This window comes from Staurois parvus, unplaced genomic scaffold (genome assembly GCF_062004578.1).
Source record: "Staurois parvus isolate SC_StPar_1 unplaced genomic scaffold, SC_StPar_1.0 ptg000070l, whole genome shotgun sequence".
Taxonomy (NCBI): Eukaryota; Metazoa; Chordata; class Amphibia; order Anura; family Ranidae; genus Staurois; species Staurois parvus.
In genome coordinates this window covers 1,021,466-1,047,128 of record NW_028317866.1, presented here as the reverse complement: position 1 = coordinate 1,047,128, position 25,663 = coordinate 1,021,466, and the positions used below count along the sequence as shown (strand labels likewise).

Here is a 25,663-nt window from a genome sequence, read left to right as displayed (position 1 = left end):
CCTGGCATTTCAGGGCCTCAGAACTGATTGTCAGCGGGGAAGTGAAATGAGGAAGTTACGCACCATCAGGCTTTCAAAGTGGTCATTGGATTTTGGGATCCTGTATGTGGCTAGGCTGCCAATAAGTCTCACATGTAGTAACCCCATACTCAGAAGTAGCAGAATATATTTTGGGGTGTAATTCCACATAAACCCATAGCATGTGTGAGTAATATATCATTTAAGTGACAACTTTGTGTTAAATAAATAAATAAATAAATAAATAGTAATTTTCCAAAAACTTAAGGTTAAAAAAAAAAAAAGTTTTCCATTGACTCAACAAGCCTCTCAGAAAATAGCTTGGGGTGTCTACTTTCCAAAAGTGTAGTGTTATCCTGGAATTTCAGAGCCTCTGAAACTGTGATAATAGGTAGTGAAGAAGTGAATTGAGGAATTTACACACCATCAGGCATGTGTGAGAAATATACAATTTAAATGACAACTTTGTGTAAAAAAAATAAAATAAAATAAAAACGTCATTTTCCAAAAGCTTGTGGAAAAAAATTAATCTTCCATGACTCAATATGCCTCTCAAGAGATAGCTTAGGGTGTCTACTTTCCAAAAAGGGTGTGTTTGTACTGCCCTGGCATTTTAGCACCTCAAGAAATGTGATAGGCAGTCAGAAAGTAAAAGCGGTGCAAATTCCAGTATCTATACCATAGTTTGTAGACGCTTTAACTTTCACACAAACCAATTAACCACTTTCCTACCCGGGCACTTATACCCCCTTCCTGCCCAGGCCAATTTTCAGCTTTCAGCACTGTTGCACTTTGAATGAAAATTGCTCGGTCATGCAATAGAGCTTTCTTTTGGTGGTATTTAATTGCCGCTGGGTGCTTTATTTTTTACGTTACACAAAAAAAAATTAAATTTTTTATTTCTATTATAAAATTTTGCAAACAGGTAATTTTTCTCCTTCACTGATGTGCGTTGCTGAGGCTGCACGGATAGGCAGCACTGCTGCGTGGCGCTGACTGATGGCACTGCTTGGCACAGGTGGGCAGCATTGCTGGGCACTGATCATCAGTGCCGATCTGTCCTCTGACAATTGCCGGTTATCGGCAGTACTTTCCTCATGCTGTGACAGCGCAAGGAAAGTGCAGCCGATAACCAGCAACTGCATTTACCGGTGATCTGCTGTGTCATTGGACACAGCTGATCACGTGGTAAAAGGCCGCTGTGATTGGCCTTTTACCACATCACATGATCAACTGTGTCCGTAGGACACACAGACTGCTGGGTGCGTGCCTGCGCAGAAGGCTGCGTTCATATGACGTCTTCCCAGGACTGGACAACTGCGCTGTAGCAGTCTGGTCAGGAAGAGGGGGGGGGGGGGGCAAGTGGTTAAAGGCCTTGTTTCTTTTTCTGAACACAGTAGAATGATGGGCTTTACGAAAAAGCTGTAATATGGTTTCGTCTGTCCACAGTACATTCTCCTAAAAGGCCCTCCTGGGTTCCCTACCATAGCGTCCCTTTTCATTCAGATGGTGACGTACAGTGCGAGCTGGAGAAGAATGTCACCAGCACACCGAGGTTCTCCAACATGGGTCCAAAGCTTTAATAAGCAATTACATAGTTACAGCAAGAGCAACGTTTCAGAGTCTCGCAAGACCTCTTCATCAGGCATGCCTCGGTGTGCTGGTGACATTCTTCTCCTGTGGTGCTTCTTGGTTCCAGCCAATGGTCGCTGCAGCACCCACCTACACAGTCACTTCTTGATGCAGGAACGTGTGTGTTGTGATTGTGCAATTTTGTATAGTAAAAACTGACACAGTTGTACCCTGTACCTGATGGTCAGCATGGATTTGTCTAGAAGTTGATCGAGGTTCTTTAGCCACTATTCGAACAATCCTTTGTTGCAATCTTTGATTATAATCTTTTGACCATGTCCAGGTTGATCACCTACAGTGCCATGGGCTAGAAACATCTTGACAATGTTGCACACAAGAACATTAGGATCTCCGGAGATGGGACTTGTAGCCTTGCGATTGTCCATGCTTTCCCACAATTTTTTTTCCTCAAACTTTTCTTCTCCATGCTCCATGTGGCACACAGAGACACACAACAGAAAGGTTGAGTCAATTTTTCACCATTTTAACTGGTTGCTGGGTGTGATTTCTATATTGTCAGCACCTGTTTAATTGATACAGGTGAGTTTAATTTAATTACAAATTACAAGAGCATCACAAACTTGATATGCAATTATCTTTCAGTTTTGAGATAGTGCCAATAATTTTGTCCAGTCCATTTTTGGAGTTCTGCGTGAATGTGTCAGATTTGTCTTTTTGCCACTTTGTGTCACACCAATACAATGGAAACATTTCTAATTGCAACAATTTCTTGGGCAAAGCGGTGCATTAATTGACAGAAATGCAAGGGGGTCAATATTTTTGGCCGTGTGTGTGTGTATATTATATAATGAAAAAAAAAAATTAAACCATAGTGATGCTGTACTGCTGTGGGGGAGGGGTGATCAGGGATTTTTTTTATATTGCTAATACAGTAAAAAATCACAGGAGAAGCGAGTGGACCATCAATGGAAGACTAATATAGTCCAATGAATAAAACTTCACACAATCGTACATGTTTACATGTGGCAAACACCATCGCACGCTTACAACTAGGACTGTATTGTGTTGGTAAACCTTGGTGGCAGCACAAACATGGTTTTGGCAGCCATCATCACCTTGATAGGTAGTGGCACTGTCAGTGACCATGTACAAATTTCGGCCAACCATGTGCACCCTGTGGTGCAGACATTGCTTCCCAAAGACCGTGCCATTTACCAAGACGATAATGCTCCGATTCACACAGCTGGTGTTATCAAATTGTGGTTTGATAAGTATGCAGTATAAGTCTGGCACCTTCCCCGGGTGCCGCAGTCACCAGACATCAATATCATAGAGCTCATTTTCCACCTCTGGCATCTTTGTGAAAACTGGAACAATTTTTCAATGAAAAAAATGGTATCAGATTGTATTGCCCACAATCCAAGACTTATGTTTGTGAATTCCCAGGACAATGCAGGCCGTCTTGGATGCCAAACATGGTTTAGCACCATATTGGACAAAATTACGGAAACATCATGTAAAAGAATAAACTTGTTACCTAACACCTGTAGAGAGGGTGAAACTCTCCAACAGGGACACAGACAGTAAAAAAAACAGACAGGTTCTAATCCCTCTCCACCCTATCCAGGAAAAAAAAAAGTTTTTGCCTTATTTTTAAGTTTGTCTACTACTTAGAATGAACCTGTACTCTGCCCATAAAGGGCAAAGCAACAGGTTCTCAGTGGCATCCCTTCATACCAGCTGCTAATCTTTACCTTTTTTCACTACACTGCCACTGGGAGAGATTGGGCAGAAGCTTTGTGTGAGTTCCTGACATGAAACTTACACAGGGCTGAGGTCTCTCTTCCTAATTCCATGTGACAGCGATAGGTGTTTGAAAGGCCAATTGCCAATGCTGTCACTTAGAAGGGGAGCGAGCCACAGGGTTGCATTACCCAGAAATAACACCTATTGCTCCAAAAAGAATCTAAGAATCCTGTCTGCTCCCAACAAACCCTGCTTCTCATGATCAAAGTCAACATTAACCAATACTTTCCTATTGCCTAAACTAATCTCTTACTTTACTGGCAACCAACTATTTTCTGGTTATGGCTGTGGCTAGTTAGGCACTAATTAGGATGTGCATGTGTCCAGGGAAACCATCCACTAAGGCTGGCCATACATTATACAATTATCTGCAGATTTTTGGTTTAGATTTACCAAAAACCATATAATAGGAGGACAAACCTAAACAACACTTTCAGTTGTATCCAATTAGGCAGGCCCTTGCACTACATAGTTGAAGGTAAATCTAAAGGAAATTGGGCAGAAAATCTGCAGATAATTGTATAATGTATGGCCAGCCTAACCATAACCAGAAGTAGTAATCTGCCAGTAAACGGAGGTAAAATGATCCATACATTTTTCAAGATCTAAAAAGGTGAGTTTTTGATATTGAGCAGAAGACCCTGGGTTGCCTAGACAGTTAATATCCAGTTCAAGGAGCTAATAGACACTCCCATTGGTAGCAATAAAAATAAGCTAAAAAATAATGCACTAAATTGTAATTTTTTTTAAGTAAACTGCTCCAAGGATTTGCCCAGCCCTGGTACAAACCAAACAGTAACATGTGACTGACCGGCCATCAAGTGCAAATGATTACCGCATGGCTGAACAATCATGACAGCTAAACCTAATACTGCCTTCTAAAAAGAAAAAAAAAAAAAAAAAAAAAAAAAGTTTAGTTTTCACATTTGACATATATTGCTGAAAAATATTCAACTTTGCGCAGTAATACACAAGGGTTCTTGCGGGAATTCAACATAACCATATCAATTAAAATAACAAACACGTACAAAATATTTATACTCATTAGGCCCCTTTCACATGGGGGGGGGAACTCTGCTTGCGATCAGCTTGTTTATTTGGGGATCTGTCCGCTGATCCCCCACTGAGCAGGCAGATGATAGGTCCGTGTCTGCTCCAAGCGGACATGGACACAGCTTGCTCTCCTCTATGGGCAGTTGAATGTACACCTGACTGCCCTCCAGAACAGATGGAGGGGGGAACGGATCCCCCTTATGTTTGTTTTTGCCAAATTGGATTTTTGAAGAATGGAGGATCCGATCAGGTCCACCTGAAAAACGGACAGGTGAATACAATTGGAACATTCGGGAGAAAGAAGCCTTTATAGAAGCAAAGATACTTGCCTAGATCAAGGCTTGACATTAGGAGGCCGGCACCACCTGCCTGGAGTTTGCATGTTCTCCCTGTGCCTGCGTGGGTTTCCTCCGGGTACTCCCGTTTCCTCCCACACTCCCAAAGACATGCTGGTAGGTTAATTAGCTCCTGTCTAAATTGACCCCTAGTATGTATGAATGTGAATTAGGGACCTTAGATTGTAAGCTCCTTGAGGGTTAGGGACTGATGCGAATGTACAATATATATGCAAAGCGCTGTGTAAATTGATGGTGCTATACAAGTACCTGAAATAAATAAATAGGTGCCATAACTAACCAATGCACATAAACTAATTAGCTAAATTTTATTTAGCCATCTGCTACAGACATTTCTAAAACATTTTTTTAATACACTTTTCTGTAGATTTTAATGCATACAAGTATCTTTTCCTCTTTCTTTATAGGACTTTTAAAAACATTTCCAGTCTAGAACATTATAGTGAACTTGGTGAATGTACTATTTCTACACTATATAAAAACTGAGCACTATGGGAAAACATCAATGACCCTAGTGTTTGCAGGAACGGACAGTGATGCCTGTGGCAACCACTGAGCCTAGCCATTATGTAAAACAAACATACATACATGTAGGGAGGAACTAACTGGTTGCTGTTGTCAACAGATACTGCATATCATGAAAACCCAATTTGTTCTTGATTCTGAAACTACAGAATCAGGTTTACAAATTTCAAAGTATAAGTTCTAAACCCAATAATAATGTAACACATTGTAGCTTACCAATCTATAAAATGTAGAGGCTGCATTTTTTTTTGCATTTTTCTCTCTTTTGACCTGGTGAACCCACAAGTATGAAACTTCACCTAAGTTGACAATGCTACTGTATCGAGTCCAAAGAGTTGTCATCCTAGAATAGGAAGTGTTTGAGAAACAGACCATGAATACAAAAAAACTCAGCACACTCCATACAGCGATCAAACCCAATTATAAAAAGGCTGCTAAGGTGAAATCGCGGATGACACTGTCAAAACATCAATCCAAGATATCACCAGTACACCATGCTCAAACAAGAAAACAACACGTCTTGTCATCAAAAAACTTTTCTCCTATGACCTATTTTGCATTTGAACATGGTGTGCCAATAACTTGGACTGGGGAACTACTGACCATCTCCCACCTTTCATTTCAAAAACATGAGAGGAGCCACTCTGTTTTCCAGCAGATATCTCGGAAATCTGATAACATTGTTTGGGATCCCTGCTTAGTGCAGCAGGAAGTTACAAGTTCACAGGAAATGTTCTTAGCCTGAAGAAGAAAAAAAATGAGTGCAGCTACCACACCTGAGGACTGATAAGTTGTAATAGATGACATTTTGGTTTTGGGTTTAGTTATAGCTTAAACTGTAAGCTGCACCAACAGCATGAAATTAGGTCTTTATTTAAAGCAGTATTAAATCCAAAACCAAAAGTGTAACATATTGCAGCTTACCAAATCCTTAGATGTGGTGTCTGCATTAGTTTAAGGCTTTTTTCCCCCCCTTTATTTTCACCTGGTTATCCCACCAGTACCACACTTTGTCTTATGGTGGCTCCACTCTGAATGAAGCAGTAAAGCAGACACCTTTGGAAACAGCACTGTCAGTCTGGGGGAGAGCAGTGTTAAAACAGCAGAATTAGGCCAGCCATACATGGATCGAAGTTCAGCAGGGAACGGACAAATTTTGATCCATGTATGGGCACTGTGGTTGTACAGAAGTCTTCGATCCACCTCTCAACTTCTGTATGACCACTGTGTCAGATATTCCTCACTCGATCAGCGCCACAGGTTCTAGCCTGCAACACTGATCAGTATAATCTGATGGAGTGAAGTCTCCCCACTTTCAGAATACAATAGCTCAGCAGGAAGCATTCCCTCATCCACCTCAAATGTGGCTAACAAATTGAAGCTGAACTCCAGCTAACACTTTTTAAGCAGTTAGAACTTTTTTTTCCCCTTTTAGGATAAAGGTTTTACATCCAGTGGGTATAGAAAAGAACCCCCCCCCCCCCCAAACACACTTAAAAATATTCACGTTTTGCTGCTTTGCAGCCTGAAATGAAGACAGTTTTTGTTTTATCTAGCTGTATTTACTCAGTACAACTTATGACATCCAAGTGAAAGATATAATAAACCAACGTGTCAGAAAGCAAAGACAACAAAATGTAATCATTTTAAAGGGGTGGTGATTTTCTATACCCAATGTAAGTGAATAAATGCTGACCATTGTAAGCACCCTTGTCAGGGTTTAATGGTTTGTCTGGAAAGCTTGGTCCGTTTCTGAAAATTAAAAAAACAAACATAGGCATTTTTCTTTTATTTCCACCTGGTGATACAACCAGTAACGTCTTGTTCACACCATATGTGCCTAAAATCTGATTGGACATGGTCCACATAACCCGTTGTGTCACTGGCAGCAGGTCCTGGCCAATGATTTATGGCAGAGACATACTGATCAGTTGTAGCCAATCACAGCACAGAGTCTTGTATTTATAAACACACAGGGCTCTGTAAACACATCAGTGATCTGGTCGTTTCTTCTCCCTACAGCCAGATCTTAGTAAAAACCTAGGGCTGTACCGATATACTGGCGATCAAAATGTATCAGACGAAATAGGTCATGTGACTCAAAAAAAACTCCTCAAAATGCAACACGTGTGCATTTTTGATGGGTTTTCAATGCATTTCAGGCCAGGTTCACACCAAGGCAGTTTGTGTTTTGTCAGTTTTGCAGTGTGTTTTCCATGCGCGTTCTTGACGCTTTGAGTTTTTTTTTGGCCAACTTGTTGCTGGGCAGATAAAAGCAAAACGTGCATGTTTTTTATACATTTTCAATGCATTTCAGGCCTGATTCACATCAATGCAGTTTGCGTTTTGTCCGTTTTGCACACACGACGTGTTTTTGAATTGTTTTTTTCTGACCAACTTGTTCACAGGCAAATTAAAAATGCAAAATGAGGCAAACGCGTGAAAATGCACTACATGTGTTTTCTGTGACATCTACATTGAAGTCTATTGAACCAAAAACACAGCAGCTCAAAAAAAGCATAGATGTGAATATGTCCCATAGTAAACCATGTTAAATGGACTGTTGTGCGTTTCTGCAAAAAAAAAAAAAAAAAAACAAAAAAAAAAAACACATTGGTGTGAACCAGGTCTCAATGGGGAGGTGCGCTTTTTCTCTCTCACCAAATATGCACCAAAAATACAGCAAGCAGAAATTTTAAAAACACAAAAGGGAAGAGCAACGGACCAGACATACATTGAATTAAAAGGGATGCATTTTTCTTGAGCTTCTCCTATGCCTTAAAAAAAAAAAAAAAAAAAAAAAAAAAAAAAAACACACCACACAAAAGTGCTGCAAAAACTGCTCAGTGTGAAAACAGTCTATTTTCCGAAAAGGTGTCAAAAATAAATATTTATTTAAAATTGACATTAACCACTTCACATCCGCCCTATAGCAGATATACTGCTACAGGGTGGCATTTTTGGGTTAGAGGTGCGCGTGTGCCCTACACTAAATTTTTTACTGGACATGTTTAAGAGCAAAAAGTCAAAAATATTGTTTATTTTCTCAAAATTGTGCAGTTTTTAATTTTTTGCGCTATTAAAAGAAAAAGACAGACAAATACAACCAAAAGAAAGCAAAATTGGTGGAAAAAAAAAAAAAAAAAAAAAGACGTAAAATTTAATTCTGTGCAGTGGTGCATGACCACACAATTGTCAGATAAAGTAACGCAGTGGCGGAACACAAAATTTGGCCTGGTCAGGAAGGTGGGTAAATCCTCAGGAGGGCAAGTGGTTAATTAAAAAGTCAAACAAAACTGTCCATTTTGGTTTTCCACCAAATGCATCCTGAATTTTCAGTTTTGGTTTCGGTCCAAGAATTTTCATTTCGGTGCACCACCAGTAAAAACGGCACACAATACACTTAACCTTTGATTGCACCTTGGTGTTAGGCCCTCCCAAGCCAGTGGCAGTACAGTAAGTACAGTATTATATCTGATCACTGTATTAGTGTCATTATTATTATGCCTCTCCCAGCAAGGGTCTGTTCACACCAGATTGCCCACCACACTATCACAGTCCCATTATAAGTGATTACTGCCATTACAAGTATAGCAGCATAGCTGCATAAATTCCAGTATATATATACACACACACACACACAATAATTTGTAGACACGGTCACACAAACCAATTAACATATTGGGATTTTTAATTTTTTTTTACTAAAGACATAGCAGAAATAAGTTTGGCCTAAATTTATGAAGACATTTTTTTATTGGATGTGTCTTTCTATAAAGTATAAAATATATATTCCCCCCCCACACAATTGGTATGTTTATCTAATAAAAAAACCCAGTGGTGATCAAATCCTACCAAACGAAAGCTCTAGGTATGCGAGAAAAATTATATTTTTTGGGTACAGTGCTGCCTTACTAATAATTAGATCATGAATGGGGTAAAACCTGGGCAGCACAGTGGCTAAGTGGTTACTACTTCCGCCTGGCAGTACTAGGGTCGTAGGTTTGAATACCAACCACGGCACCACCTGCCTGGATTTTGCATGATCTCCCTGTGCCTGCGTGGGTTTCCTCCGGGTACTCCGGTTTCCTCCCACACTCCAAAGACATGCTGGGAGGTAAATTTAATCCTGTCTAAATTGGCCCTAGTATGTGTATGTAAGTTAGGGACCTTAGATTGTACGCCCCTTGAGGGTTAGGGACTGATGGGAATGTACTATATGTAAAGCTCTGAGTAAATTGACGGCGCTATATAAGTACCTGCAATAAATAAATAACCTTCCGGAAGTCAAGTGGTTAAAAGCCAGCAGTTACAGCATTTGTAGCTGCGGACTTCATTGTTTATAACTGACTAGGTTAGGTGTGCGAGGTGTGAGGTGTGCTCTTTCAAGGGATTATAAAATAATTTAATAAAAAAAAAAATGTAATACTTATTTGCTCTGTGCACAGAGCAGCCCTGTTCCTCCTCTTCTCAGGTCTTCTGCCGGCATTCTGGGCTCCTCCTATCCGTGCGCCATCATAGAAAGCCTCTTCCTATGGGAATGCACCTGATGTACCACTCTGGGTTCTTTTGGAACTACCAAACTGTGCCCCCATTGTGACATCGACACTTTTAAGGCCCCCCCCTGCCCAACGCCCGAGGACATTGAGTCCCATTATACTCAATGGCCTATGTGTGTGGGTTTCGATACGCAATTCTAGTGGCTTGATGTTGCCCTTTCTACCCTTGCTCCCCATTGTCAATCCTCTTTTTCCGCCGGGTTTGGAACAGCCAGGGGCATTCTCTTGGTGGGTGGCCAATGGTTTTTCGCAGTTGCGACACTTTTTGACCTCTAGATTCTTCCCCACCAGGAACTCTCTTTGGGAATCACGGGATGTCCCTCAGGTGGAATCTTTCCGTTACCTTCAATTGTGGCACTGGTTGACCTCACTGCGTGGCACTTCCGCCTTTCCATATCAGAAATCTGCCTTTGAACAGCTTTGGCAACAGCGTCTGGGCGCCACGGGTCTTGTTTCCCTACTTTATGCATCCTTGAATGCGCTCAATGCTTACTTCGCTATCATGTTGCCCAGTGGGAGCATGACTTGGGGACGGTCGTGGATCTGGAGGACTGGAATAAGGCCTGGTAGTTTAGAACTAAATGTTCATTTAATACAGCCACGCTGAAGGCGGCATACAAAGTACTGTTTCGTTGGTATTGGGTCCCGGCTCGTATAGCCCAGGCGAACCCTGCTTATAGGGATTGCTGCTTTCAGGGTTGTAGCCATCGTGGAGATGTCGCATATATGGTGGCCATGCCCGGGACTGGTTCGTTTTTGGTCTCGTGTATTTTGCCTTCTTTACACCTTGCTTCTTCTCTCCATACACCGGGAGGCTCGATATGCTTTGCTTCGTTGTCCCATACAGAGCCTGTTGACTCATCAGCAGAAGTTGGCTTCCTATTTGTTTTTGTTGGCCACTAGAACAATTGTTCAGGCCTGGAAAGGCTGGTCTGTCCCTTTTGAGGGGGTGCGGGACCGTATGACCAATCTGATGCTCAATGAAAAGATGTTGAGTATCCATAATGACTCCCATCGAAAAATTTTTAAAATATGGGAGCCGTGGTTGACATGCTTTTCCCACGCTCCCCACAGCTAGTCTGGGTTTATGATGCTGTACGGTATTGGTGTTCCTGGATCCCTGCTTCTGGTCTTTCTTCCTTTTTTACGATTTTTTTTTTCTTTATTTCCTGTTTGAATCTGTGAGGCAGTAGATACTTGCCTTTGGCTGGTATTTTTGTTGGTGTTATATCACTGATTTTGTATTTTATGTGTCATTTTATAGCCCCTGCGTGGGCACATCTTTTACTCTAGTCCTTCTTTGTTAAATTGTTTAAAAAAGTGAATAAAAAGCATTGAAGTCAGTGCACACCTGCCATCATTTAAAATGCCTCTGATTAACCCCAAATAAAGTTCAGCTGCTCTAGTAGGTCTTTCCTGAAATTTTCTCAGTCGCATCCTACAGCAAACGCCATGGTCCGCAAAGATCTTCTAAAGCAAAGGGATCTCATTGTTAAAAGGTATCAGTCAGGAGAAGGGTACAAAAGAAATTCCAAGGCATTGGATATACCATGGAACACAGTGAAGACAGTCATCAAGTGGAGAAAATATGGCGCAACAGTGACATTACCAAGAACTGGATGTCTCGCCAAAATTTATGAAAAGACGAGAACACTGGTCTGGGAGGCTGCGAAGAGGCCTACAGCAACATTTAAGGAGCTGCAGGAATATCTGGCAAGTACTGGCTGTGTGGTACATGTGACAACAATCTCCTGTATTCTTCATATGTCTGGGTTATGGGGTACAGTGGCAAGACGGAAGCCTTTTCTTACAAAGAAAAACATCCAAGTCCGGCTAAATTTTGCAAAAACACACCTGAAGTCTCCCAAAAGCATGTGGGAAAATGTGTTATGGTCTGATGAAACCAAGGTTGAACTTTTTGGCAATAAATTCCAAAAGATGTGTTTGGGGCAAAAACAACACTGCACATCACCAAAAGAACACCATACAGTGAAGCATGGTGGTGGCAGCATCATGCTTTGGGGCTGTTTTTCTTCAGCTGGAACTGGGGCCTTAGTCAAGGTAGAGGGAGTTATGAACAGTTCCAATACCAGTCAATATTGGCACAAAACCTTCAGGCTTCTGCTTCATCTTTCAGCATGACAATGACCCAAAGCATACATCCAAATCAACAAAGGAATGGGTTCACCAGAAGATTCAAATTTTGGAATGACCCAGCCAGAGCCCAGACCTGAATCCGATCGAAAAATCTGTATGGTGATCTGAAGAGGGCTGTGCACAGGAGATGCCCTCGCAATTTGACAGATTTGGAGTGTTTTTGGCAAGGAAGAGTGGGCAAATATTGCCAAGTCAAGATGTGCCATGCTGATAGACTCATACCCAAAAAGACTGAGTGCTGTAATAAAGTCAAAAGGTGCTTCAACAAAAGTATTAGTTTAACCACTTGCCTACCGGGCTCTTTTACCCCCATCCTGCCCAGGCCAATATTCAGCTGTCGCATTTTGAATGACAATTGCGCGGCCATGCAACACTGTACCCAAACAAAATTTTTATCATTTTCTTGAGACAGATAGAACTTTCTTTTGGTGGTATTTAATCACCACTGGGGGTTCTCTTTTTTGTTAAACTAACAAAGACTGAAAATTTTGAAAAAAAGTTTTTTCTTAGCTTCGGTTATAAAAGTTAGTAAATAAGTAATTTTTCTCCTTCACTTATGTGCGCTAATGAGGCTGCAGTGATGTGCACTGATAGGCTGCACTAGTGAGGAGGCAGTGATAGGCATCACTTGTGGGCACTAAAAGGCAGCACTTGTGGGCACTGTTCAGAACTGTCAGGCGGCACTGAAAGGCAGCTCTGATAAGCATTGAGGTGCACTGGTAGGCAAGGATATGTGGCACTGATGGGCACCAACAGGTGGCACTGATCATCAGTGTAGTCCCCTCTGAGCAATGCCGATTACCGGCTCTCCTCTCAAGCCGTCAGTGGGAGGAGAGGACTGCCGATAACCAGCATTTCCTATTTACATTTCTCCTAGATTGTAAGCTCGAAAGAGCAGGGCCCTCAATCCCCTCATGTTTTGCATTGTATTGTTATTGATTTGTCACATGTTCTGTCCCCCTTTGTAATGTACAGCGCTGAGCGAACTATTGGTGCTTTATAAATACTGTATAATAATAATTTACATGTGATCAGCTGTGATTAGACACAGCCGATCACATGACAGAGCCAACGCCATTGGCTCTTTACAGTGATCCGCTGTGTCCCAGGGACACAGCGCTCTACCGATCGTTGCATGCCCCCGAGGGCACACATGCACAGTTAAGAGTGTGTGGACATCATATAATGTCCTCCCACAAAGAGAACCACCGCCCTCCTATCATTACCTTATATGGTGGGCGGGAGGCGGTTAAGGGTGTGCACACTTATGCAACCATATTATTTTAGGTTTTTTTTAGTTTTTACTTCCCTTCACCTAAAGGATTTCAATTTGTTGTGCAACTGAGTTGTACAGTTTATAGGTTACATTAAAGGTGGAAAAAGTTCTGACATTATTTATCTGTCTCATATTTTTACATCACAGAAACCTGACATTTTAACAGGTGTATAGACTTTTCATATCCACTGTAGGAGCAAGAAGATATATTGACAGGTCAGCGGGAGACCTCCATGGCACCAGCGATGCTGATCGCTGGTGCAATGCTTTAGAGGCTTCACAAACCAAAAAATTATAAATGCACATTTTTTTATCTGCAAAAAAAAAAAAATTGCATTTCTTATTTTGTTAAAAGTTGAACTTATCCTTTAAGGCTCAGTTCGCACTAGTGCGAGTGGAGCCACTGCTGGACCCGCACTTCACCCTTCAGTTGCAACCACTTGCACACAATATGTGGGACCTGCGGGTGGGTGCCATTAGCCTTCGCCGCACTAGAAACCGTACCTGCACTGTAGTATGGTTACCAGTGTGGGTTGTGATATCTGGAAAGGTACAGGGACCTTTTTCGTTGCATTTTGTGAGGCACGGCAGCTATTCAAATGAATGGGCTGTCGTGCCGCAGCACTAGTATGACCTGAGCCTTAAAGTGATTCCAAAAGGCTTACATTTTTTCTTTTACAAAAAAAAAAACATTTCTATACTTACTTGCTCAGTTATGGAAAAAGCAGCACGGATCCCCCACTGACACTCCTGCACCTCCCTCCTGTCGGGTGCCCCCACAGCAATCAGCTTGCTATGGGGGCACCCGAACATGTGCACTTCCCAGCCACTGCTCCATGCAGACACAGGGCCAATGGCTCCTGATATTGTCTTAGCCAATGTGGAGAGGGAGTCCAGGAGCAGCAGAGACTCCAGTGCACATCGCTGAATCAAGAGGCGGCTTAGGTGAATATTGGGGGGTGCTGCACAGAGGTTTTTTATCTTCGTGCATAGAATACATCAAGGTAAAAAACCATGAGCCTTTACAACCACTTTAAGGCCTGTTCACACCATGTGCAGGAAAACACAGGTAATGACACCCAGTAAACCAGCCTCTAGACCTTTTCAACAGAGAGGAACACGATGCATTAGTGTGATGGTCAGTGGGAAAATACTCCTTACACTTGTAGTCATTGGGAAGAATTACCCCCTTACAGAGAGCTAAAAAGATTAATGGTGTCAGTGGGAACTTATCTGAAAGGCAGAAAGTGCTCATTGCTCCCCAAGCAACCTGTTAAGGAACCCCAAAGTTCCAAGAAACCCTGCAGTACACAAAAGTTTTCTGTGTCATGTTCACAGAGGAACGCTGTGACTCTCTGTGTTCCAGAGCAGTGTGCCTTCACACAACATGTGAAGAAATCTCACCAGCACATCAATGATTCCTCAGAATGGATCTGAAGCTTTAGTTTTGTGGCCACATGGTAAACACAAGGCAACATTTCAGAGCCACTTCGAGTGACACTTGTCAAGTCACTTGCCTAAAAAAGGGGCCCTGCGCTGATCCATTTCATGTATTGTTACATTTCATTGCCTTGGGTTTACCACGTGACCACAGAGCTTTGGCCCCATTCTGAGGAATCCTTGGTGCATTGGTGACATTTCTCCATTTGAATTGTCTACAGTTCCCAGCTTGGGGTCACTACAGCACCCAGCAATACCAAATATCCAATTTTCAGGAACGTTGGTGGGAAATATTGCATTTTCCCACATGTATCTCACAGAAAGACTTACAACGCATGTGAACCCATCAAAACACAACGCACCTCACACCAACAGGCCAGAGGAAACGGGTCTTGGGAAAAAAAATAAATTGTCAAAAATAGCATGAATGGGAATAAGCGCGCATAAAAAAAAAAAGCACCAAAATGCAATCAATGTACTGCTGGCGTGTTTCTACGTGTTTAGTGTGAATGCGCCCTGAGAATCAGTAATCTGCAGTTGAAGTGTTTGTTGTGGGGTTTAATGGCCCTGCAAGTGAAGCAAAACACTGGCGCCACAAAGCAAGGCGAGCATCCCCCCCACCTGTCCGCACAGCCGCCGCTCCTCTCCCGCAGGTAGCACGGTGTGCCTGGCTCCGTCACGCAGCAGCAGCCGCCTCTCCCTGCCCCTCCCTCCACAGCACGTGACGCCTCTCGCGGAGCTCTCCTCACACACGCTGTAACATTTCTGGAAATTTCCACTCTGCCAGCCACTAGCCAAAACACGGGCGAAGCTGTATGCAGTCAGTGTGAGCCCCATCGGCGGGCCTGTAGGAAAGTCCCCTGAAAGCCTGAGGCCTACTGGGCCCAGGCAGAGGTGGCTTCTTCTCCTTCCTTAGAGCATCACAATATAGGAAGGTAGAAGGAGCACATGTCCTGATCACGGCCCCCCCCCCATGTCAGGATCACACGTGGAGCGCCTCGATCCCCCCAGCTCCCAGTGTGGTACACACCCCCTCCGATAAACAGTCACGTACACACCAGAAAGGCGAGCTACACCCCTTACCATGGAGAGGCCCGCTTCTAGGGAACCCCAGCTGCCGCCCTCCACCCTAAGAGGATTCCTCATTCTGAGAGGTTGCCATAGGCAACAGCGCCCACCCGTCACCCTCTATCCAGTCAAGATTACACCTTCGGAGGGGTTGCCATGGACAACAAGGCCTGCCCTTCTGTGCTCGCTTCTCAGGAGGATTTCACCTTCTGAGTTGCTAGGGGCAACAGCGCCCTCCACCCAGTCAGCAAGGTTCCTCATTCTGGGGGGCTGCCAGGGGCAACGAGGCCTACTTATCTTTCCCCGCTTCCCTCAATCACCAGAAAGACCTTCCAGCTGTGGGGGAAGCACATGTCCGCCCCGGGACTAGAAGGCCGCACAGAGCCCAGACAAGGCCTGTCAGGAATCAGTCACTTACCGAGAACGGAGCTGCCTCTTCCTCACAACGATCCAATGAGAGTAATCCAGCACTGAGCTTCACATAGAAATCCCGGTGGGCGGGTGCGGGCCCCCTCGGTCTGTGGTGGTCTCTCTGGGGTGTAGTAGTATTGATAATATCAGGCGGTGTGGCGGGTTTATTGGTGGGGAGAGGGTTGCAGTCCGCCCTGGTACTCCAATGAATGGGAAGGGGACAGTCTGTGGGCCTAGGCCGGCCTCTCGCCTCACACACACTTACTACTAGTAATGAATGGCCAGTAATAATAATAATGTCTCCGGGGGCCCTCAGCACATTGTAGGGGAGGCTTCCCGGGCGGCGGACTGTTAGGCAGACAGTGTTTTCAAGTTACTCGCCGTGGTGGAGGCGCGGCAGAGCGGGCGGGCAAGCTGAAAGAGGCGCTTCTTCTACTCTACTGCCACACACTCGCAACCGGTTGAAACCGGTTCAGACTGGGACATTCCATCTCCGTTTAGTTCTCAAGCCCATGGCGCCGCCGAGCGTTTGGAAACCTGTGTAACTCCACCTACCGCCGGCGTCCATTGGTGGGGCGCCTATTCCTAAAATGAGCTGGTTGGTCGCAGGGGACGCTAGTCAATGTGCTCAAAGTTCACGCCCCTTCTCCCCCTGTTTTTCTATTTTTTTTTTATTTGAGCTCATTGCCGCGAAGCGACTACAGAAGAAACTGAGGGATGACGTACTGGACGGGCTGCGGGGCGCTGATTGGCTGGAAGGAGATGCCAGTCATGGGGCAAGGTTTGATTGCCGTGGAAACAGAACCTTTACCCGCCACTGGTCGTTCTGTGTTGTACTGTGAAGCTTTTGGCGCCTTATGATAGTGAGGAGTTGAGAGCCCCAGACCTGGACTCTGCTGGTTCTATGGGGGGTCGGTGCAGCTCGGGGGGCGCATGAACCTGCTCCGAGGAACTTCCAGCTCACGTCCATCCTCATGAACACAGAACAGACTGTGTATTTATACGGCGACTCGGAGAACGTGTGACTGCACAGTACAGCAGACGGCTCAATTGCTGCTCAGTTCAGGCAGCACCTCAGACTGCTGGGTCTGCAGCCACTCCATTCAAGGTTTGGGGTTGATTCCACACAAAGGGGTTCATTTTCTAAAGGCAAATAGGCTGTTCGTTTTCCAAGGGACTTCTCCCCACAGCTTCCTAAATGTGGAGTTTTACCCCCCTGTACAAGGCGGGGGGGAGGGTTTACTTACACGTGATTGGGGAATGGAAGGCACCAGAGCTTCACCTCATTCGCTAAACTGAGGAAAATTCATTTGCAAAGTGAAAAGTCTTTTTGCTTTTGGTAAATCATCCCTAAAGTGCCCCCCCCCCAAAACACTCACACCCCGGTCACATCAAACACGACTTTGAAATCGTGTGACCTACTGTGAATTCGCACGATTTCAAAGTCGGGTGACATTCGGATTTCAGGTGCGATTTGCAAGACATCTGACATGTCTATGCAAATCGCACCAAAGTAGTGCCTGTACCACTTTAATAAGCGGTGCAGCTCTGGCCAAGTCTGAACCGCACTGATATAACCGCTGTAATTGGGGACAATAGGGTGTGACTTGACATGCGATTTCTAAATGTCGCATGGCATGCAGTGTGACTGGGGTGTTAGGCTCCATCAGGGGCGGACTGACCATTTGGAAACTCAGGCACCACCCGGGGTCAGTAGGGGGCATCATGAGATGCCCCTGGTACCTTTTTCATAGGCTTTTTTTGAGTTTGGGCAAGGACACAGGGGCCCCATGATACCCTATTGCCTGGGGGCCCCATGAGTTGTCAGTCCGCCCCTGGGCTCCATACACAGAGGGCATTTGCTCATCTCTCCTAGCCCTCTTTCCTGGCAGCAGCATTTTGGCAGAAAAATTGCGTGATGCCTATAAACGTGTCTAGAAGTATTTAGGTGTGTCAAGTGCTTGGGTTAGGGTTGCCACCTCATCCCTTTAGGCTGGCCATACACTATACAATTTTCTGTCCAATTTCTGCCCAGTTTCCTTTAGATTTACCTTTAACTATGTAGTGCAAGAGCCTGTCTAATTGGATACAATTGAAAATGATGTTAGGTTTGACCTAGTATATGGTTTTTGGTAAATCTAAACCAAAAATCTCAAGAAAATTTTATAATGTATGGCCAGCCTTAGTCAAGCACAAGGGACGTTTTGATAATGCTGGTAACGTTAGCTGTGTAAAGTCCTGTTAAAAACGTGAGTTTTTTAGCCTTTTGCTGCGTTTACCGGCTTTTGTGGGGTTTTTTAGCGGTTTTTTATTGTACAAAAACGCAGCATTTTTTTGCATTTTTCAGCATTAGAGTGTTTTTACAGTTAAAAAAAACTCATAGAAGCCCACTAGTCCTGTTTTTTTTTCCCAGCCAAATAACATTGATTACAGTCTGTGTGCATGGGCACACAGGATAACATGCTGGGGGGGGGGGGGTTTACTGGCTGTAGGAAAAATCATCAAAAGCCAAAAACAGCAGCTGTAAAAACGTCCAGTGTGCATGAGGACTTAAAACCAAACACATTTTATTTACACAGGTTCTGTGGCTGATTAAGGTGTTGATTAACCACAGAGGATTTACCCCCCCCCCCTTCCTGACAGGCCATTTTTTTGCGATACAGCACTGCGTTACTTTGACAGTTGCGCAGTCATGCAACACTGTACATAAATTACATTTGTGTCTTTTTATCCCACAAATAGAGCTTTCTTTCAGTTGCATTTGATCGCCTCTGCGGTTTTTATTTTTTGCACTATAAACAATAGTCTGACAATTTTGGAAAAAAAAAACCTAAATATTTTTTACTTTTTGCTATAAAACATCCAGTACATGTCTTTTCTAAAAATAAATAAATCCCAATATGTGTAAATTAATTGGTTTATGTGAAAGTTATAGTATCTACAAATGGTATATGTACTGGATTTTTTTTAATACTAGTAATGGCAGCGATCAGCGACTTATAGTGGGACTGCGGCAGGCATTCTGACATGGGGGAGACTGACTGCCACTGACATCCTCAGTGACACTAATACAGTGATCCGTGCTAATAAGCACTGACACTGTACAAATGACACTGGGTAGGAAGGGGTTAACTTTTGGGCAATCAAAGGGTTAACTGTGCTTTACGATGTGTGCTGTTTTGCTACAGAGACATGCTGCTTTGTAGTTCTCTGCTGTGTAGAGAAATGCAAAGCAGCATGTCCTTGCTTGCAGGAGACCTGTGTTTACACACAGGTCTCTCCCGTCAGCTTTACACGGTGATTGCCAGCGGGGAATCTCTGGCTGGGACCCGGTTATTTACATCCCTAGCTGCCAATGGTGGCACATGTGCCCCCTACCCGGAAATGCAAATCGTGTGTGTGCAAGTTGTACCAATGCACAGGCATTGGAAGGTTTTTCACCTTAATGTAGATAATGCATTACCCTTTGCCCAGAGAATGTACCACTTTAAAATGGAACTAAAGTGACTGTTTACAGTGATCCCCAGACTTTAAACTGAGCTATGCATAGGCTGCTCAGCTCACAGTGACCAGCTGATTCCTCTGAGCCTGGATGATTTAGCTCATGCACAGGTGTGTCGTCATCCTGCGCTGGCCACTGAAGATGGTCTAAAACTGGGATACCGGAAAAGATGCTGGTGAGGGACCATTGGAAAGATTAGTATTAACTCTTTTGCTCCACTTTAAGCCCTGGTCCACACTGAATGCGACTTTGAAATCATGCTACTGCACCTAAAGTAGCACAATTTCAAAGCTGCAGGTCAGTACTATTTGCCTAACATCTGTGTGACTTCATGCATAGATGTCTATGCAAGTTGCACCTGAAATTGCCGAAAATCGTGCAGGAACTATATTCATAATTTGAACGGTTTCATCACCGACAATGGGGTGCGACTTTTCATGCAATTCAGAACTGTCAAATTGCATGACAAGTCGCATTGATGTAAACTAGGGCTTTAGGGTTAGTTCACATTTCTCAGCCCTTGAGACATAGAGCTCCTCCCTCCAGGACAGCAGGACAGGAAATATGTAAGCCCAGTACTTTAATGGTGGACCTCCAGTCCTCCCTCTTCAGTATTAGTGTTTCCTCCAGAAGGATAGGATGCATGTCTAGGAACCTGTGTAGGAGCCCTAGGCTCATCAGCTGTGCTGTGGCTCCTGGTTTAGAGAGTTACTTCCTCCTCACCCGTTGCGATCCATTAGAGAATAGGAGTGGGGCTGCGCTCCTGTTGCCTTCGAATCCTCCGGTGAGAAAAGACCAGTGATGGTGTCCAGCTGACACCGCTGAAGGATCCTGGCTGTCTCGGCGTCCTCCGCCTGGTGGAAAGGTGGAGTCAGCCGTGACTTCCAGTGGCTGGAGTAGCTGCACTCCAAGCTGGTTTGCCAGATGTTCTGGCCGGAGTGACATAATCAGTGGGTGCCAGGGACCTGTGGTTTCGGTCTCCACGGGGGCGTAGGCAGCTATGTTCTCAGGTGGCTGGTGCTGTGTGAAGGAAGACCCAGCAGAGGCTGTGGCCATCGCACCACAGGAACAGAAAGGAAGCTGCTGCACCCCCCCCTGCCCCCTCATGTACTGAGGCCTACATGCTAAAAAGGCTAGGGTTTTTCCAGTTCATAGTTCTCTGGTTGATACTGTCAAGCTGGAATGGGAGAACCCTGAAAGAAAGCCTTTTTTTTTTTTTTTTTTTTTGGGGTAGTCTTAAATGGAGGTTTCCTTTTTGAAGAAGATGTGTTCCAACCATGGAACAAGGTTCCAAAGCTGGACGCCCCCTTATCTAAGACAGACTTAGCCTTTGAGGTTATGGGGGCTCTTAAGGATCCCATGGATAAGAGGGAGGAAATGTTGTTCCGAAGAGCCTGGGATTCTATCTTCATCAACTTAAAACCGGCTTTGTTGGCCACTTGTGTCGCCAGAAATCTTGAGTGCTGGCTTACTCAGTTACTCATCTCTTAGCAGGGACTTCCAGGCAACAGATATTAAAATCTTTTCCTTTACTGTTCAGAGCAGTAGGTTTCCTCACAGATGCTTGGCTGAATCAGTCAAACTAGCCGCAAGAGCTTCTGTCCTGGTAAATTTGGGATGATGGGCATTGTGGTTGAAAACCTGGTCGGGTGATTCAGCGTCCAAACTGTGCCTCTTTGCCTTACCCTTTTCAGGCGATTCCTTCAGCCTCGTTCTCACTCTGCTTGGACGTTCCCAGACCCGGAAGTGACATTATGACACTTCAATGTACGTTTCGCCCAGCGGCGTCTTCAGAAAGTCATTTAGAATCTTACAAGCTGGAAGTACTGGTGCCAGTCTATAGGCACCTGAACATGAGTGTAATAAAATATATCAAATATGGTGAAAATACAGCGAGTGCTCAGGATGGAAATGCCAAAAGCTGCATATGCACCAATATAGGAACCCTAAACCTAGTGAACAACATCAAAATAAAGAACCAGTACAGCAATAAAAAAAACAATATATAAAAAAATATAATCCAAAAAAATAATCATTCAGGTTATAACTTAATAAATATATAAGTGAATATAGCGCTATTATAGGCGCCAAACATATGTGATCATGTGAACAGTCTTATAAAAAAAAAGCGTTCATAGATTTGTGAAGGCTTGACGCGATCAGGTCAGCATATTAGTGCTCCATATAATTAAATTGCTTTAGTGACATCCAATGAATTCATGTGACTTAGTCTGTTCGAAAGACTGTAAGAAATGCGCGCTCACCAGATGCGCAATAAGCTGAATAAGAATCTGTAGGGAACCCCTTTAAATAGATCTGCCACACAGTATGGAACCAGGATCCCTCCTCTGGACACATGCCTCCTCTGCAGCCACACTTCCACTGGGGTTCTATGGAATCCTTCGCTCAGGTCATACGACCCTGCCCCTCCTCCTACAGATGGGGGAAGGACCTGCGGAGCGTTGTGAGAGCAGTCCAGGGACACGCATGCAGGTGGGCTGCAGAGGAGGCTTGTGTCCAGAGAAGGGATCCTGGTTCCATGCTGTCTAGCAGATCTATTTAAATGGCTGCCCTACAGATTCTTATTCAGCTTATTGGGCATATATTATGTGCATCTGGTGAGTGCGCATTTCTTACAGTCTTTTGCACAGGTTAAGTCACATGGATTCATTGGATGTCACTAAAGCAATTTAATTATATAGATCACTAATATGCTGACCTGATTGCATCAAGCCTGCACAAATCCATGAACACTTTTTTTGATCAGACTGTTCACATGATCACATTTATGTTTGGCGCCCATAATAGCGCTATATTCACTTATATTTATTAAGTTATAACCTGAATAATGATTATTATAGATTTATTTGGATTATATTTTTTTTATATATAATTTTTTATATACTGTTTTTTTAGCACTGCACCGTTTATTTTAACCACCTCCCGCCCGCCATATAGTAATATGACGGGCGCAAGGTGGTTCTCTCGTTCTGGGAGGACATCATATGACATCCTCCCATTCTCACTACGCATGCGCGGCTCTGGGAGCGCGCGGTGCGCTGTGTCGCTCGGACACAGCGGATCACCAATCATGGAAAGAGCCGAAGATGTCAGCTCGGTCATGTGATCAGCTGTGTCCAATCACAGCTGATCGCATGTAAACAGGGAAATGCCAGTTATCAGCATTTCTCTCCTCTTGAGCTGTCACGCTGACACCTCGAGGGGCAAGGAGAGCCGGTAATCAGCTTTCCGCGGAGGGGACATGTACACTGATCATCAGGGCACTGATGATCAGTGTAGCCCCAGCAGTGCCACCTGTCAGTGCCTTATGTCAGTGCCACATATCAGTGCCCATCTGAGCTGAACTTCAGGGTCACCCATCAGTGCCAGTCAGTGCTGCCTTTCAGTGCCCATCAGTGATACCTGTCAATGCCTGTCAGTGCCACCTACCAGTGCCTCCTCATCAGTGTCCATCAGTGCCACCTATCAGTGTCCATTAGTGCAGCCTCATTAGCGCACATCAGTGAGTGAAGGAGAAAAATCACTTATTTACAAAATTGTATAACACAAACTAAGAGAAAACTTTTTTTTTTTTCAAAATTTTCAGTGATTTTTGGTTTAGGAAAAAATAAAAAACCCAGAGGTGATTAAATACCGCCAAAATAAAGCTCTATCTGTCTAAAAACAAATGATAAAAATTTCATACAGGTACAGTGTTTGACTGCGTAATTGTCATTCAAAGTGCTACAGTGCTGAAAGCTGGAAATTGGCCTGGGCATGAAGGGGGTATAAGTGCCCTGTAGGCTAGCGGTTAATAAAGTATATGTATGTGATTTATGTTTCACAATTAAAATACCATGCTTAGAGAGCACTTCACCTGTTTGATTTATTTAATGGTCGGCTGCTTTCCTGTGGGAGGAATACCTTATTAAGCATCATATATATTGGAGGCAAACTGAGAATCCTTTATACTTGTCCATCACCAAATATTCGCTGAAGGGGCGATATCACTGTGAGAGGGTGGTCTATAAGACCAAAAGTGTATCTGACCACCATAACTGGGGTCAAAAGATCTGGAGAGTGAGCAATTTCCACTATATTCCTGTGGGCACGCGGTGAAGTTTTTAGTCACAATCTTATCTCTGCTCTGGTTTGGGATACAGATATAAGAAGCCGCAAAGATTGTCTCTATATTTGTGGACATTTTTTTTTTCACAATTTTGCACTATGTATTCAACTGTTTTGTTTTTTGCATAGATTATCAAATTTGGTCCAGACACATGGATGTATGCACCGAAATTGAGGCACTAAATATAGGGATTTTTAGCAATATTAATCCTCTATTTACTGCACAATATATCACTGTGTTTGGTATGTTTAAATTTAGTGTCTACCTATTCTATAATCTTACAGTGAACTCTTCACTTAATTAGGGGCAGCTTCACACTAAATACAATTTTTTTAGTTTGCATTGGTGCTTAAATAATTACCTTTATTGATTCCTTCAGAGTCTAGGGTGGCTTATCAATGGACACAAGTCTTACTTGACTCCCTCCCAGAGGGTTGCCTATCTGGGATACGAGATTCCCTCGGTGGAAAGGAAGATCTTCCTTCCACAGGACAAATTTCTCAAGATGGACCAGGTGCTGGCAAGGCTTCAGAGCAATCTGGTCATTTCAATAAGGGACGTCATGAAGGTGGTGGATCTTATGACATCTTGTTTCCTGCCCGTTCCCTGAGTGAGATTCCACCAGCACCCACTGCAGTTTTTCGTCTGTGGATTTGGAACAGGGACAGCACTTCGATAGATCTTCCAGTCCGGCTCCTTTCCAGGATCAAGAGATCCCTTTGGTGGTGGTGAGTTCAGTACAATCTTGGCAGAGTCCTGGAGTGAGCCACACCTTATCCAGTAATCGTCACGATTGATGTCAGCAGCTTTGTATGGGGAGCCCATCTAGACAGCAAGGTGACCCAGGGGTCGTGGTCTTGGAGGGAAGCTCAGTTGTCCTCAAACCAGAGAGAACTTCTGGCAGTCCAGCGAGCGCTGGATGCCTTTCAGTCCTGGCAGTCCAGCGAGCGCTGGATGCCTTTCAGTCGGACCTAATAGGCCATCACCTGCACATTTGTTCAGACAATGTGACCTCAGTGGCATACATCAACAAACAAGGAGGTACAAATAGCCCACCTCTCTAAGCAATTGCGGGCAACATACTGTCTTGGGCCGAACAAAATTTGTATTCAATATCTGCTATCCATCTGAAGGGAATGCAGAATTCCCTAGCGGACTGCCTAAGTCATCATCAAGTGAAGCACAATGAATGGTCTCTCAACCAGGAAGTTTTTGCGACTATCACTACGAAATGCGGCATGCCAGAGGCAGGTCTCTTTGCTTCCCAAGACAACAAAAAGGTCAGCCAGTTCTTCTCCCTAAATCTGCAAGATCAGGCCTTGGGTATAGATGCCCAGGCCAATGTGTGCGCGTTCAATCTCTGCTATGCATTTCCTCCAGTAAGATTGATCCCAGCAGTCCATTTTGGCTAAAGAGGCCATGGTTCTCTCTGCTGTAGAGCCTTTCGTCAGTCCCCCCCCCCCCCCATTCCTTCTTCTAGAGAGAGAGGATCTGATCTCGCAAGGACCAGTACTGCACCCTCAGGTGAAGACTTTGATATTGGCAGCATGATTACTGAGGAACAACTCCTGAGAGCTCAGGGGTTTTCGGAGTGGGCAGTGAAAACATTGGTGAATTGCCGCAAGCTGGTAACCAGAGCTATTTATACTAAGATATGGAAAAGATTCAACTCCTGGTTGTCAGATCAGGGTCCTCTGGATATTCCAGCAGTCTTGGATTTTTTCCAGGATGGGGCAGACCAGGGTCTTCCGGTTAGCACATTAATAGTGC

At 44.0% G+C, this 25,663-nt stretch overlaps 1 protein-coding gene across 1 annotated transcript in view; it reads right to left on the bottom strand.

Moving 5' to 3' along the window:
• Positions 1-16,794, bottom strand: part of XPO1 (exportin 1) — an 82,864-nt gene extending 66,070 nt beyond the window's left edge. The window contains exon 1 of the mRNA XM_089669183.1: positions 16,270-16,794. The gene's annotated coding sequence lies outside the window, so the exon portion shown is untranslated. The remainder of the gene's footprint in view (positions 1-16,269) is intronic.
• Positions 16,795-25,663: the final 8,869 nt, after the last annotated feature.